Source organism: Mauremys reevesii, linkage group 12 (assembly GCF_016161935.1).
Source record: "Mauremys reevesii isolate NIE-2019 linkage group 12, ASM1616193v1, whole genome shotgun sequence".
In the NCBI taxonomy this organism is placed as follows: Eukaryota; Metazoa; Chordata; order Testudines; family Geoemydidae; genus Mauremys; species Mauremys reevesii.
In genome coordinates, this window is record NC_052634.1 from 43,971,357 (window position 1) to 43,986,775 (window position 15,419).

At 54.5% G+C, this 15,419-nt stretch overlaps 1 protein-coding gene and 2 non-coding genes across 3 annotated transcripts in view; 1 reads left to right on the top strand and 2 right to left on the bottom strand.

The window, feature by feature from the left end:
• Positions 1-15,419, top strand: part of LOC120375429 (zinc finger protein 551-like) — a gene marked incomplete at both ends in the record, with an annotated part of 536,130 nt that overhangs the window by 267,194 nt on the left and 253,517 nt on the right. The window lies entirely within an intron of this gene.
• TRNAV-AAC lies at positions 1,243-1,314 on the bottom strand. Its single transcript has one exon. It is a non-coding gene; the product is annotated as a tRNA-Val (tRNA).
• TRNAK-UUU lies at positions 4,688-4,760 on the bottom strand. The gene has a single exon. It is a non-coding gene; the product is annotated as a tRNA-Lys (tRNA).

The following is a 15,419-nucleotide window of genomic DNA, read 5'->3' on the forward strand; positions in this document are numbered from 1 at the left end:
GGGAGCTGCACTGCCCGGGGTAAGCGCCACCTCTCTCGCACCCCAACCCCCTCCCCCAGCGCAGAGCCCGCACCACGCACCCAAATTTCCTCACAGAGCTTTGCTTGTCTTCCTTTCACCCAGAACCGTCTTTCTTCTCCTGGGCTGCAAGTAGCCACCCCTGGGAAGCCAAGAGGAAGGCACAAGATTCTGCCTCCCAGTAGCCAACCGCACCTCCCCAGGCTTTGCAGAACGACTGGTGGTGCTCTACTAACCCCACTTAGCCGCACTGAGGCGCTTAGCTTCTGCCCTGCCTTCCTCAGCTCGACTTTCCTCTTTTGCCCCATTCCTGCCTCACTCCCTCCTTTGGCAAGTCACACAAAGGAGGCAGCAGGAAGAGCCGGCCACCATAGGCCAACCTCCAAGTGCAGAGGAGACCAAGCCACAAGGCTTCAAAAGGTGCCTGGCCCAGATCCTCTAGCTTTCCCCTGCTGATGCCAAGGCTTTTTCTCAGCTCATTTCACCACCCTCTGCCCTGCAGGGGTTGAGTTTATCGTAGGTGTTACCCAAAATTGGGCCAGCTAGTAAGCATAGGGAGGACTAATGACCCACCAGAGTTTGGCAGAAAGCAGCACATTTATTATACTGACAGCTAAGCTCAAAAGAAGAAGTGGGGGGTGTCACACTCACACTCGCATACTCATGCTCCCTGGAGAGGCACAGCACTGGAGATGTCAGGATTCGGCAAGGTAAGTGTGCCACAGCGCAGCTATGGACGGTGCGATGAAGGTAAGTCTCCCTGAGGCACAATGAAATACAACGCAGAGAACCGCTGGCCAGGCGGTCCGGGCAAAGGGCATTCACTGGAGGTACAAGCTTGTGAGTGCTCTCCTGAGCACAGGGTCCCTTCCCCTTTTAAGGGCCTCCACCTCATGGCCTGCGACTAGAGATGACTTGGCTGCATCTGGTTGGTCACACTCCACCTTGGGCAGTGTCCATGCTCTGGGTGTGTGAGCGCTGCCTAATTAGCGTCCCAGACACCTTGTCTACCTGGGAGCTCTTCTGCTCTTCAACCAGCCCATTCATCCCACCAGCATTCCAGGAGGGAGCGGGAGGGGGAAACCCACTTCACAGGCATTCAGAGAGGGAGAGGAGACAAAAGTGGGAGCAGGGGAAGTATAAGAGACCTTTTGAGCATAGAAATCACTGCTGCTCCTACAACAGCAGGGACAGGCCAGTAGGAGCTGGGAAAACAAGCCAGCATGTTTCTGCCTGGTTTTGAACCAGGGACCTTTGCGTGTTAGGCAAACGTGATAACCACTACACTACAGAAACTCTGTCATAGGTAACTGCCTCTCCCTTCAGAAGAACATAAGAATGGCCATACTGGGTCAGACCAAAGGTCCATCCAACCCCGCATCCTATCTGCCAACAGTGGCCAATGCCTGGTGCCCCAGAGGACTGAACCTAACAGGTAATGACCAAATGATCTCTCTTCTGCCATCCATCTCCACCCTCTGACAAACAGAAACTAGGGACACCATTCCTTACCCATCCTGGCTAATAGCCATTCATGGATTTAACCTCCATTCATTTATCTGCAAAAAGAAAGAGGAGTACTTGTGGCACCTTAGAGACTTACAAATTTATTTGAGCATAAGCTTTTGTGGGCTAAAACCCACTTCATCAGATGCATGCAGTGGAAAATGCAGCAGGAAGATATATACACAGAGAACATGAGAAAATGGGTGTTGCCATACACACTATAACAAGAGTGAGCAGTTAAGGCAAGCTATTATCAGCAGGAGAAAATAACCTTTTGTAGTGATTATTGGGATGGCCCATTTGCAACAGTTGACAGGAAGGTGTGAGTAACAGTAGGGGGACAAATAAACATGGGGAAATAGTTTGACTTTGTGTAATGACCCATCCACTCCCAGTCTTTATTCAAGCCTAATTTAATGGTGTCCACTTTGCAAATTAATTCCACTTCAGCAGTCTCTCGTGAGTCGGGTTTTGAAGATTATTTGTTGTAATATTGCGACTTTTAGGTCTGTAAATGAGTGACAAGAGAAACTGAAGTGTTCTCCAACTGGTTTTTGAATGTTATAATTCTTGACATGTGATTTATGTCCATTTATTCTTTTACGTATAGACTGTCTGGTTTGGCCAATGTACATGGCAGGGGGGCATTACTGGCACATAATAGCATATCTCACATTGGTAGATGTGCAGGTGAATGAGCCTCTGATAGTGTGGCTGATGTGATTAGGTCCTATGATGGTGTCCCTGAATAGATATGTGGACAGAGTTGGCAACGGGCTTTGTTGCAAGGATAGGTTCCTGGGTTAGTGTTTTTTGTTGTGTGGTTGCTGGTAAGTATTTGCTTCAGGTTGGGGGGCTGTCTGTAAGCAAGGACTGGCCTGTCTCCCAAGATCTGTGAGTGAGGGGATAGGTTGTAGATCCTGATGATGCACTGGAGAGGTTTCAGTTGGGGGCTGAAGGTGACGGCTAGTGGGGTTCTGTTACTTTCTTTGTTGGGCCTGTCCTGTAGTAGGTGATTTCTGGGTACTCTTCTGGCTCTGACAATCTGTTTTTCACTTCAGCAGGTGGGTATTGTAGTTGTAAGAACAGCTGATAGAGATCTTGTAGGTGTTGTCTCTGTCTGAGGGTTGGAGCAAATGCAGTTGTATCTTAGAGCTTGGCTATAGACAATGGATTGTGTGGTGTGCTCTGGTGAAAGCTAGAGGCATGTAGGTAAGTATAATGGTCAGTAGGTTTACGGTATAGGGTGGTGTTTATGTGACCATCGCTTATTAGCACTGTAGTGTCCAGGAAGTGGATTTCTTGTGTGGACTGGTCCAGGCTGAGGTTGATGGTGGGATGGAAATTGTTGAACTCATGGTGGAATTCCTCAAGGGTTTTCTTTTCTATGGGTCCAGATGATGAAGATGTCATCAGTGTAGTGCAAGTAGAGTAGGGGCATTAGGGGATGAGAGCTGAGGAAGCATTGTTCTAAGTCAGCCATAAAAATGTTGGCATACTGTGGTGCCATGAGGGTACCCATAGCACTGCCACTGACTTGAAGGTATACATTGTCCCCAAATCTGTTATGAGTGAGGACAAAGTCACAAAGTTCAGCCACCAGGTTTGCCGTGACATTATCGGGGATACTGTTCCTGGTGGCTTGTAGTTCATCTTTGTGTGGAATGTTGGTGTAGAGGGCTTTTTTGGCCTGCTGCTTCTCTGTCTGGGAGGTTTCTGTCAGCTCTGGCACACAAAAAGGGTATCATTGTGAGCGCCCACGAAGGCGAGATGAATTTTTGCCTGCCTTGCTCAGCTTGACTTGCTTCCTCATCCCATTCCTGCGTTAGATCCTGGGTCGCCTGGTGGCTGAAGATGGTCCATTGTCTCAAGCGGTGCCAGAGCCTGAAACAGTGCTCCCGGGCAGCCTTTGCTCTGCACATGCCGGCCGTGCACATTTGCAAATACTTTAAAGCTCCTGTCAGTAAGTTCTGGGGACAGTTGCTCACCATCAGAGGAAGCTCCCTAAAATTGGCCTGTCTCACCCAGTGGTACATTGACCTCTGTTCAGACTGAGCCAAATGTGGGGGGGCCTCGCTGCTGTGGCTGCCGCTGCTGTGAGGGTGGCCACTGTTGCGGATGAAGCCATCCTGCAAGCACCTTCCACCTAGCCACCCACTGAAAATCATGTAGGGTGTAAGGTGTGGGTAGAAGAACACTAGAGGGGGAGGGCATCCCCCTTCCCCCACTATTCGCCATCCCATATCCGGTGCTGCACCTAGGGGGGTAAAAAAAGTACGGCCATATCGGAAGAGTCAGTTGCGTTCTTTGCGGTTGCCCCACCGTTCCCCTCGGGCCTGACCTGCCCTCCAGCTCAGCCACCACTGAAAATTGAAACACAAAACAGTAGAGCCGTACAAGGCTTCAAAACCCAACAGGCCCAACCCCTCTTCTAATATGGCAGAAAAGCCGCACTTCTCCTGACTAGGTAGGGACGTCCTATGGCCCCACAAGAAGTGGAAGGCCATCGTGTTCGGTCTCAGCAGCACTCGTGGAGCAGGGGGAAATACCTGGCTGAGGAAATTCACCACAGATGGGTCTTGAGCATGACAACCTTGTAGGTAATGACAAGGTCCACTTACGGCACCGGCTGAGCCATTCCTCACAGGCCAGCAACCATTTCTCCCAGTTCGCATTCCTCACCTCGTCCCCAACCGAACGCTAGAAGGCCCAGCCATCAACCTGCCCACTCTTGCAGCCCTCCTCTTCCGCCCTGACTGATGGGGGGAGTATTGAGCCTCCCTCCCTTAGGCCCTTCAGCATCCCTGGGGAACACCAACGCCACCCAAGTGACTTTGGGCCAGTAGGTCAACCAATAGGGCTGCCTCCTAGGCCAGGCTGCAGCCCAGCTTCAGGACTCAGAGGAAATGCAGCTCGCATCCCTCCCTACAGGACTCCAGGCATGGCCAGGCTTCTGGATCAAACGTCCCCTCTTGTGCTCAAGTCACAACAAGCTAGCGGGCAAAAGACAGGCTTTCATGGCCTTTGAGAAAGCAAGATAGAGTCCCAGGCAGTACATGGCCCTTCCTAGTGAAAAGCCAAGTCCTGGGGGGGAAAAAAGGTGATATCAGATAACATCCTGGAGAGATGCCTTCTTTTGTTTTGAGGGGAACAGCTCCTTTTTCATCTGACCAGGGACTTGAACCCTGGACCCTCAGATTAAAAGTCTGATGCTCTGCCAACTGAGCTAGCCAGGCTCACACATAAATGAAACAAATTTCATGCAGAAGAGAAACTAGTCATGTAAATGAAGGCCAGAAACAATACAGAAAACCTGCTACTGTCGCTCTCTTAGCAGTCCTAGCCCCAGCCTGCTCCTCCATCCGGCGCCCTGAGGCATTATTCTTTTTTTCATTAACTATCAAATATAGGAGAAAACACAGTTATACAAAGCAAAACAAAATCACAAACAGAAATGTCATTGGAAATACAAAAATAAAAAAGGAAAATGCAATCCCCATCACTTTATTGTTTCTGGGCCATTCCTGCATTGAGAGCACCCGCTAAGGGCCCTGCGTGCTTACAAGAAACCTGAAGGAACTCATACCACAGCCTGAACATGAAACTCAACTGCTCCCAGGTGCTGCAGTAAAACCCTTTCCCTGCTGTGATGTTGCACTCCATAGGATTTTATGAAAATATGCTAATGAGAGTGAATATAATGTAACTGGACTATGCTTCATACAAAAGGTGTCTTGTAAGGTATCATTACAAAGTTTATAATCTACTGTGTGTGTTCATCCTATTTGTATGAACCGATCATTCCTGTATCTGAAACTAGAAATATGAACTATAACTCTGAGGTCCTGTTGTAATGATGCAAAGTGTGGGCCATTAATAGTGGTTTGGACTCTTGATGGCTCCTATTAACCAGGACAATTGACTGGAGATGGCTCTGTCCTGCACCATCCCTGAGTCAGGCCAGGAAGAATGAAGGCTTGGGGGGTCTCACAGGACATGTGACCATGTCACCTGGTACAGGAATCCATCTTAAACCTGGGGCTTTTCCCCAGGAGAGAGACAAACGATTCCTGCCTTGTACCAAAGCTGTATAAGGGGGTGGAATAGAAGAAAGGTGGCTGCAGTCATGAGACATCCCCTAGCTATCACTTGAGCTGGAACACGGACTATACCAGGTGAAAAGATTGGGCCCAGACTCCTGCCACCACTGCCAGCAGCACCAGGGGACTAAGGCACTTTCCTGCCCGCCCTCGCTCCATGTGGCACACCACTCCCAGAAACGGCTGGCACATCCTGCAGCCCCTGGCGTGGGTGGGTGGGTCTCTATGCGCTGCTCCTCCTGAGTGCCAACTCTGTCAACTGTGGCAAGGGGAGTTGCGGGGTTGGAGTCTGTGGGCAGCGGTGCGCAGAGACACCCGCGGCCCTCCCGCTTAGGGGCTGCTGCCAGAGGGGGATGGGATGCGGGTTGCTTTTGGGAGATGCCTGAGGTAAATGCTGCACCCTCACCATCTCCTGCACCCCAACCCCTGCCCCAACCCAGACCCCAAACCTGCACCCAAACATTCTCCAGGACCCTGCCCATTGCACACCCTCCTGCACCCCAACCCCTGACTGAGCTCAGACCCTGCACCCAAACTCTCTCCCAGAGCCCAGCCCCTCTCCCTCCTCACCTAAACTCCCCACCCCAGAGCCTTAGGCAAGTGTGTGTGGGGTGTGGGGCAGGACTTAGTCCCATTCTGGGCACCACCAAAAATTATACAAACCTGCCTCCTGTGTCCAGTCCAACCTTCTGCTGATGCACCTCAGCCCACACCCCTGCAGGGTTTGAAGCTTCCATTGCTTAAATTCCAGGACACTGAGGGATTTCAACTCCCCTTTGCCCACAGGGAACCTTCACCCCACTCCCAGCCAGGTACTTGTCCATGGGATCACTGTAGGGCTCCTGGGTCCCTCTGGGTCTTTTCTCTCTGTGACAGGCCAGGGTGCAATAACTGGGGCATCTGAGCACCCAGGACCTTCTGTGGGGCTGCCATTCCCTTCCCTTCTGTGGTCTTGTCTGTCATTGACTCCAGCCTTTTTTCTATCCATCGTCAGCACCATCCCAAGCAAGCTGCACTCGCCTCAAAAAGACAAAGAGTCCTGTGGCACCTTACAGAGTAACAGACATATTGGAGCATAAGCTTTCGCGGGTGAATCCCCACTTCATCAGATGAATGTCGTGGAAATTTCTAGGGGCAGGTATAAATATGCAGGCAAGAATCAGTCTAGAGATAACAACATTAGTTCAAAGAAAGAACAGGAGTATTTGTGGCACCTTTAGAGACTTACAAATTTATTTGAGCATTAGTTCAATCAGGGAGGATGAGGGGTGAGGGGTGAGGATGAGGTATGAACACCAAGGGAGGAGAAACTACTTTTGTAGTTGGCTAGCCAGTCACAGAATTCCCACTACATTCATCTGACGAAGTGGGGAGTCACCCAGTGATGAGCTGCCAAAATGTTAACAACCGGTTCCCTCCTGCTGCCAAAATGTTAACAACCAGTTCCCTCCCTCCCCCCCCCCCGGGAGGGGGGTCGTGCCCCATCCAACCCCTCATGTTCCTTGACAGCCCCCCCCAACCTATGCCCTATCCACCCCCTTCCCTGTCCACCCCTGCCACCCCATCCAACCCCTTCTCTCATTCCTGATGGCACCCAGGGACCCCTACCCCATCCAATCACCCCTTCTCTCTGTCCCCAGACTGTCCCTGGAATCCCTACCTCTAACTGCCCCCCTCCGCCCCATCCAACCACTGCTCCATCCAGACTGCCCCAGGGGAACCATGCAACCATTCAATACCCATCTTCCCTGCCCAGTGACCGCTATGACACTAATCACCCCCCTCCAACTCCCCTGGCCTCTTCCCACACCGGCTCCCTGCTACCTTACCGTGCTGCCTGGAGCTGGGGGCCCAGCTGGCCTGGGGCTGGGATCGGAGCCACCCAGCCGACGTCGGGGCCGGACTCCGGGCCAGCAACCCCGCCGCCCGGGGAGCAGACCCCGGGGAGCGGACCCCGGGCCAGCAACCCCACCGCCTGGGGACTGGACCCCGGGGAGCGGACCCCGGGCCAGCAACCCCGCCGCCCGGGACCGGACCCGGAGAGTGGACCCCGGGCCAGCAACCGCGCCGCCGGGGGAGCGGACCCCGGGCCAGCAACCCCGCCGCCGGGGGAGCGGACCCCGGGCCAGCAACCCCACCGCCCGGGGAGCGGACCCCGGGCCAGCAACCCCGCCGCCAGGCCCGGCCCGGCCCGGCTGCCGGGACCGACCGGACCCTGAGCCAGAAACTGCGCCGCCCGGCCCGCCCGGCCACAGGGGACCGACCGGACCCCGGGCCAGCAACCCCACCGCCGGGCCCGGACACTGGGGACCGGATCCCGGGCCAGCAACCCCGCCGCCCGGCCCGGCCCCCGGGGGCTGAACAGGAGCCACACCGCGCTGCCCTGCCCAGCGAGGTCGCAGCTGGACCTGGGGGGCCAGTAGCCACGCTGCGCCGCCCGGCCCCAGGGACCAAGGTCCGGCCCCGACCTCGCTGGGCAGCGCGGCGCCTGGAGCCCTCCACCCGCTGGCGCCCCCGCCCCCGCCGAAACTTACCTGCTGGAAGCCTCTGCTTTCTTCTCAGCCCTCCCAGGCTTCCCGCGCAAACAGCTGATTGGCGGGAAGCTGGGGAGGGGAGAAGAAGCCGGAGGAGCTTCAGAAGAGGAGGCGGAGTGAGGTGAGCTGGGGCGGGGGAAGGGTAGGGAGCTACTAGAGCTTTAGTTAAATTTAAAAGCCCTTTTGGAACTAGTTGTTCCTCCAGGAACAACCGGTTCTAAAGGGGGCTTCTAAATTTAACAACCGGTTCGCGCGATCCAGTGCGAACCGGCTGCAGCTCACCCCTGGATTCACCCAAGAAAGCTTATGCCCCTGTACGTCTGTTAATCTGTAAGGTGCCACAGGACTTTGTTGCTTTTTACAGATCCAGACTAACACAGCTACCCCTGTGATACTCAAAAAGACAGTGTCCCCTGTTGGGTGTACATCACTGATTTCTCTCCTCCCTGAGCACTGACTGCCCCTGTGTTTCCTTGCCTCTCAGTCTGAGCAGATGGGACCTTTCCCTCCAGTGCTGGAGGATTTGCCCTTCTCATCTACCCTTGTCCCAAGCAGCACAGCAGGTGGGAATCTTACATGTACTGAGGTGACTTAGGCGCAGAACCCCCCCAACCTTGCATGCACTTGGCACTTGGTCCTCACTCAGCAGGATTAAAACTCCTGCAGGGCCACATTCCAGCTGGGCATGAGCAAAGCAGCAGAGCGAAAAAAAGAGATAGAACCCAGGACTTCATACATGAAAATGAACTAGCAGCACATGACCTCTGAACAGCTGCCATTCGAATGTATCTGAAAGTCACAAGGAACAACGATCTGTGTTAAAGGAAGGCTGCCATTTATTAGAGCCCCAGTTGATGCCGTGTGCACAAAGAGAGGATTGAATGTGTAACAGGGAGTTTGGTAAATCTTGGTTATTTTATTTTTGCAACAGGCTCCTGTCCACCCCCAGGAGAGTTTTCAGTCCCAATGGCAACTTACTTACCAAATGTAATACAGACTAGTCCATGCCTCCCAAGTGGATGTGGTTCTTGTTCTTCTGCACATTGTAGCCCATGGAGGCCAAGGACCTGCAAATGTGTCTTCACGTGCCTTTGTTTCATTGATGAAAACAAACCTAGACACTTAGAGGATTGGAACTGATTTCAGCTGGGGGACATGTTTGGGAGGTTTTTATGCATTTGCACAGGAAAACATTGAGTGTGTCCATTCATTTCAGGGATCCCTATTTAGTGGAGCTCCTGAAAATAGAATTATTTTTACTGAAGTAACAAGTTTGGAAGGGAGCACTTGGATTTGAACCAAGGACCACTCGATCTGCACTCAAACACTCTACCACTGAGTTATACCCCCAGGACATTTGTGTTGGCAAGTCCGTGATCTTAAGGATTTTGAAGGACGGGCTCTGCCTCAGAGAGCTCCTTTTCTATTCCCAGACCACAAGGGTTTTAAAAATGGGGTTTGATTAAACTTTATATACACATGTAGACACCACAGCTTGCACACCCACCAACATAGCTTCCCCCACTGACATAGCTACCACCTCTCAGGGAGATGGGTTAACTGCACGGACGGGACAGCTCTCTCCCCTCCGCTTAGAGCAGCTTCATTATTTATGAATAGGTGGGAAATAACCTCCTGAATGGACAGGAACCAATGTAGCCTGCAGGGCCCCCAGGAGAATACAGGATTCTATAGTATTGCAACTTTTTTTTATGGAAGGGGCCCCTGAAATTGTTTTGCCCCAGGACCCCTGAATCCTGTGGGCGGCCCCTGCCCAGACCGCGGTGCTGTCCCCCCACTCCACCCCCTTCCCTCGTTCTCCTCCCTCCGAGGCCCCATCTGTGCTCCGCCCTCACTCCCCTTTGGCCACTTCCCACCCCTGCTCTTTGGCTGAGGCCTGCTGGTCCCCCTTTCGCTCGTCCCTCTCCTCCCCCAGGGCCTCCTCGCGCCTCTCCACCCCCTACCCTAAGGTCTGCCTGCTGCCCACCCCCTCTGCCCCTCCCCTGAGACCTGCCCTGCCCATCACCCACCCCTCTCTGCCCCCTCCCCTGAGACCCACCCTGCCCATCGCCCACCCCTCTCTGCCCCTCCCCTGAGACCCACCCTGCCCATCACCCACACCTCTCTGCCCCTCCCCTGAGACCCACCCTGTCCACCTCTTTCTTTGGTCATCTGTTGTTATTCCTTGAAACATCAAGGATGGAATAAAAAGCGAGTTTACTCCAGGGTGAGGAAAGAAAGGAGCCACCAACCCTCTGGCAAAGCTCAGTGCCCCAGAGAAACCCTGCCCCCTGCTATCGCAATCACTGATGTACTGGGGATATGAAGGGAAAGGGACTGTCTGAATGATCGAGGCAGGAAATGGACAACAAGCTACAGCAAAGTCATTAGCCACAAACACACTCTCCTCGTGCTCCAGCCGGAAGGGAAAGGAGCAGGAATTCTTGCAGTTCAGCCATGGACACACTTACACAAGGGCACAGCAGTGTGTGTGTTGTGGAAGCTGGTTTCAGGAAACAACTGGAATTGATCACTCAGTGAGAACAGAACTAGAGTGCAGTGAGAGCCATATATCCAGCAAGTAGTTGTGGCTGAGTGGTTAAGGCAATGGACTAGAAATTCATTGGTGTCTCCCTGTGCAGGTTCACATCCTGCCGACTGTGGAGGAAGTTGTGGTTCTTCAGTTTCAATAGAGCTGGGTCTTGTCTCACTCTTAAGCTATGTCTGCATGAAAGAGTAATGTGGCTTTAACTAAAGTGTTTTAATTGAACAGCTGTTGCATGTCCAGCCTATGCCCCTGTGTCACCAGAGCACATCCATGCTAGCATCTCTTGGATTGCCACAGAGAGCAGTGCATTGTGGGTAGCTATCCCACTGTGCAGCAGGGTGCTTTGGGAAGGGTTTGCAATGCCTCACAGGCTGGTACAGCATCACATGATGCAGGTTTCTCTATCTCATTGGTCCATGGGCACCTTACTAGATTGCCAGCTGCTTTTCAACTGCAGTGTGGGGTAGAGACATACGCGGAGAGTTCCATACCCATATGGTGCTCGGGCACCAGCAATATGCAGAACCAGGGACCCAGCTCCAGCAATATGTGGAGCCAGGCGCCTCCCCCGAGTGTTCCGCGGCCCCGGGCTCTGCCCCCGCTCCGCTCGTCTTTCCCGGGCCCAGGAGCAGAGAATCACTGATTGTCTCTTCCCTGAGCAGCTCCATGTTGCCTCCCAGCAACTGATGCCGCATGGTGTTAGTGCCCCATGGCCGGGACAGACTGACTGAGCCTGCCCTGCCCCCTGAAACCCTTTTCCGGCAGGACCCTCAAGCAGCACAGAGGGGGGGGGGCCTCTGCCCACAGTCACCACTCCTGCCCCATCCCTCACCCCCAGTGAGGCCACAGTGACAGTGTGCTGCTGGGGGGCAGGAAAGGGGGCTCCTCCCCCAGAGCTTGCTGCTGCCTGCAGGGAAAGGGCTGGGGGGTGTCCTCTCTGGCCCCTCTCCCAGAGCAGCTGGCCTGCACCCCAAACTCATCCCCAGCTCTGCCCCACCCCAGAGCCCCCCCACGGCACCCTCAACCCTCTACCCTAGTCCTGAGCCCCTCCAGCCCCCCAAACACCTTATCCCCAGTCCCAGCCAGAGCCCCCATCCCGCCGCACCCTGACCCTCTGCCTGAGCTGAGCCCCTCCAGCCCCCCAAACACCTTATCCCCAGTCCCAGCCACAGCCCCCATCCCGCCGCACCCTGACCCTCTGCCTGAGCTGAGCCCCTCCAGCCCCCCAAACACCTTATCCCCAGTCCCAGCCACAGCCCTCATCCCGCCGCACCCTGACCCTCTGCCTGAGCTGAGCCTCCAGCCCCCAAATACCTTATCCCCAGTCCCAGCCAGAGCCCTCATCCCGCCGCACCCTGACCCTCTGCCTGAGCCCCGAGCCCTCCAGCCCCCAAACACCTTATCCCCAGGCCCAGCCAGAGCCCCCATCCCCCCGCACCCTGACCCTCTGCCTGAGCCCTGAACCTCCAGCCCCCCAAATACCTTATCCCCAGTCCCAGCCACAGCCCACATCGCGCCGCACCCTGACCCTCTGCCTGAGCTGAGCCCCGCCAGCCCCCCAAACACCTTACCCCAGTCCCAGCCAGAGCCCTCATCCCCGCACCCTGACCCTCTGCCTGAGCCCCGCCAGCCCCCCCAACACCTTATCCCCAGTCCCAGCCAGAGCCCTCATCCCCCCGCACTCCTACTCTCGCCCTGAGCCCCTCCCACACTCCAAACCCCTCATCTGCAGCCACACCCCACAGCCGTCACCCCTGCACCCCATCCCTCTGCACCCCTCCCATCCCCAAACTCCCTCCCAGAGCCTGCATCCTGCATCCCAATCCCCTTCCCCAGCCTAGGGTCTGCACCTCAGACCTCCTCCCTCACCCAAACTCCCACCCAGAGCCTTGGGCAGGTGGCGGGCGGAGTTTGGGCAGGGGCGGGTTCTGGGCACCACCAAAATTTCTACAAACTGCCACCCATGGTTAGAGAGCATGTGTGTGTGGGGGGGGGGGGGAGAGACAGTGTGTGCGTTGCGGAAGAGTGAGTGTGTCGCACACTGTCTCTAAGTTCTGACAGCTGCTGTAAGCGACCAGTCCTGAGGCAGGGGACAGCCCCGACATCAGCCCCCTTCTCTCACTGGCTCAGCTCAGCACAGCACTCTCTGTCACACACACACACACTGCTGCCTGCTTAGCTCTGTGTCAGGGGGGCTGGAACAGGGGGTTAAGAGGACCATGGCCTCACCACTCTTTACTGGCTGTTAGGACAAATGATGGAGGGGGGGGAGGGTGCAGTCTTGGGGAAGAGGCGTCTGTGGGTGTGGCCTCGGGGGGAGAGGTGGTGTGAGTGGGGGTCCTTAGGGAAGGGGTGTCATGGGAGTGCCACAGTTTGGACAATGGTGCCGCCACCCACTGTAAGGAAGCTTCTGCCGCCCCTGCTCTGTGTTGGCAGAGCGGGAGAGAGCAGCATCCATGGCTCCCCAGGGCTCTGGCAGGGGGGCTTGGGAGGTGATTTAAAGGGCCCGGGGCTCTGTCCGAAGCAGGGAGCCCTGGGCCCTTTAAATCACCAGCCTGGGGAAGCCGGGCCGGGCTGGCACAGCGTAACGGCTCTTGCCGGTACCCCATACTGGAACATGCTGGCTTACTTTCACCTCCAGAAGGTCCTCACATGGATCAATAACTGGTTAAAAGACAAGAAACAAAGGATAGGAATAAATGGTCAGTTTTCAGGATGGAAACAGGTAACTAGTGGTGTCTGTACTGGGACCAGGGCTAGTCAACATATTCATAAATGATCTGCTAAACAGTGAGCTGACAAAATTTGCAGATGATCCAAAACTACCGGCTTGCTGCCTAGAACGAACGCTCCTTGAGTGGGGTGATCCACAGGGAGTAGCTCAAACCTCCAAAGTGCCTGGCCAGGGGCAGGACATTAGCACAGCAAGGGAGGGGTGTGGCAGTGACATCACAAAGGCCTTTTGCAGGACCTCAGACTATTGGTCAAAGGTGGTGGGGAGGTGGTGACCTCACAGAGAGATGCTGACATCAGCCAGGCAGGACAGGGGCCTGGGAAACCTCAGAGACCCCTGTGGCTTTGCTTCAGCAAGTCTCCTTCTCCAGGTCTCTCTTTGAAGACTGAAGGAGCATTCAGGTTCATGGACGTGAGCGCCAGGAGGAACCTCTTTTGAGTTTTCTCCTTCCCTTTTAGTGATTTTACTAGAAAACAGAAGTCCCTGTTTAGAAGGTAAGAGCCTCCTCGAGGGAAGGGGTGTCATGGGGGTGTCACATTCAGATGCCGGTGCCCCCACTCCATGTATGGAAGTTCCCACCACCCTGTTCTGTGTTCGCAGTGCGGAAGAGAGCAGCATCCACGGCAGTGATTTGCTCCTGGCTGCCGGAGCAGAGCAGCAGGCTCAGCTGTCAGAACTTCCCAGAGCGATGAAAGGAGAGGGACCCATGGCTCTATAGCAGGAATGCAGGGCAGCCGAGTTCACGGAGGGCATTTTGGGATACTGGGGAAGGCCAGTTATGGTGATATAATGAACAGCAGCATTTACTCTGTCACTTTAAGTTTGCTGCAAAAAGCTCTAGCCCTCTCATTGAAGTCATTTTATTTTGTAAGCAAAACAGGGCAGTTTTGTCGCCAGACATGGCACTGCAGTGTGTACACCTGCCACAAGCTGCCGACCGAGAGAGCGTTGTGTGTTTTTCACACACCTGAGCAATATAATTCTGCTGAAACAACTTTGTAGTGCAGACCTGGCCAAAGATTCACTCACACACACTGCTTGCAAGGAAAACCTCAACTGCTCCTCTGCTTTGCAGAATCCAAAGACAAGCAAAGCTTCTCAGGCCCTGGTGGCGATGGCAGGGAGTCAGGTGTGGGCAGACAGTGTGTTATAGCTACCCACAGGCACCATGTCTTAGCTGGCTAAAGCATCTTTTTTGTAAACAGGAGATCCTGGGTTCAACTCCCAGTGGTGCATTGTTGACTGGTTGTTGGGGCACCTGGTATTGGCTACTGTCAGAAGACAAGATTCAGAGCTAGATGGGCCTTTGGTCTAGCCCAGTGTGGGTTTTCTTATGGTTTAAATAACACTCACAGGCACTGATAACAGAGTTACAGAACGTTTGGGAGTTAAGAGCTGATAGGTCAGTGGTCCAGTCCCCACACAGATGACCCCCTCCCTATGGGACAGGGGCAGGTCTGAGCTCTCACCCAAATGCTCATTGTGGCTGCCAGAATCTGTGAGCAGCTTGTTTAGTTTACGCCAAAAGTTGAGTCCTGCTTTGTGCACCGTGTGTGAGAATGAAAATCCTAAACCGCCCTTTGAAATAACGAAAGCAGCAGGACATGTTATTGTCCCTGCCCCCAAGCAGACAGACCAATGGAGAAATGCCGTCGAGTCCAAGGTAATACTCCCCTGCCATTTTACCTTTTTTGCTTGCTAAACTCCTTCTTATCTGCCCGGCCCAGGCTGTCCTCTGCCGCAGCTGCTGCTCCCGGCCTGCTCTAGAGTCAAACACGCAGGGCCCCCAGGGGAACAGAGGCTGGGACAGGGCAGCAGCCTGGGCTGGGCTGGGAAGATGCTGGGAGTTCTCGTTCCCTGAGAACTGGCCTGGCTCCCTTCTCAACAGCAAACAAATCAATTCCACGTCCCCTCCCCAGAAAAACCAGCCTGGAGCCAAGGGCAGCAGGGCACGATTCCCTTCAGTTCCCACCGAGGCA